Below are 1,462 nucleotides of genomic sequence, written 5' to 3'. Positions count from 1 at the left end.
ATAATAATAATAATAATAATATGCACGGGTACTATAGTTCGTTCGTCAATTTCTGATAAAGACCATTGCATCCGCAGGGGAGAAAATGAAAACAGGTTATAATTTTAAGATGGCTCATGGCTTCTTTACGTACTACGGCCAATGATATCAATTCTGGCAAAAGTTTGTCACATTTTAAGCATTCCAAAACTCCTCTTAAAATTGTGGATGTGTGCAGCTTGCCTGTTTGTTTCAACATTTTTAAATTATATATTCATGAGACCTCATAATATGGTTAGGCTACAATTGTCACTATGACAGGAGCTGCTCTCCAGCTTGGTCTACCCAAGAGCTAAACTTTTCCATGTCGAAGAGTTTAGATCTAGGTTGAAGTCTTTTAGAGACACTTTCAGTATGTCTTTGTTTGTAGTGTTCTTTTTTTTGGGGGGGGGGGGCTTACGCTTCCTTGAGGACAGTTCAGAATAGAACTGCCTTTGGGGTTTTGAAATCAGGCATTCTTATATTTGATTGGGTCGATACGAATCAAAACATCAGCGAGAGAGAGAGAGAGAGAGAGAGAGAAATGTCAGGACGCTTAATTGAGATAATGCAAATAGATTTACTTCGTTGGCTGTGGCTAATATTTATATGTAGTGGGGTCAAAAAGTCGTTACAAAACTTATTGTCAAATATCTCCTTAACTCTTTAACTATAGAACATAGATCAGATTGTCCAACTTTTGCAAAATGACTTTCCAGTTTGTCTTAACGTGTGGATATTTTTTAAAAAATCTCTTTACTGTCTTTACACTGCATTTTAGAAACTTCCTTCAAAAGTATTTTTTAAAAATCGGAGTCTACGGATTCTACAGATTAAAAGAAATAGAGCTTGGGCATATCGCTTTTATAATGCGGTCAGAAATTCGTGGCGCAACCTATCATCAAATATCTTTTTAACGAGTAAATCATTGTCACCCATACTTTGCACACAAGTTTATATCAATTTGTTTTAACTTAGTCCTATTTTCCCACAATAATTGAGGCTAGATTAAAAAACTTTTCTTCATAAATTTGTATAAAATGCTACACGCGGAAAATGGAATTGTTCACGTTCACAGCACTCCCCGCTTCACACACACACACACACACTTTGCGTCTACGTCACAGCTCACCAATGACACTTTTTGGTCGTAAAACTAGTTAATTAGAAATTTATTTTATAGTGAACACTTTTTTGGCACTAAAAATTCTCAAAATATGCTATCAATAAATATAATATCGCAATTAGAAACAAAATATGACGGACTTGCTTTTAAAAGCGATATTGTCTCATCTGTAAACAGGGGCGAAGGCTGACTTGTTTGACAGGGTAATCAAAGTGAGATGGGACCAGATAGGGCCTTTTTAGATCACAAATGTATTTACACCGAATTTGAATATTTTAACTTTTTAGCATTTTAAAGTAAATTAGTTACCAGTCGTGA

Source organism: Aplysia californica, unplaced genomic scaffold, assembly GCF_000002075.1.
Source record: "Aplysia californica isolate F4 #8 unplaced genomic scaffold, AplCal3.0 scaffold00017, whole genome shotgun sequence".
NCBI lineage: Eukaryota > Metazoa > Mollusca > Gastropoda > Aplysiida > Aplysiidae > Aplysia > Aplysia californica.
This window is presented reverse-complemented; position numbering follows the sequence as displayed.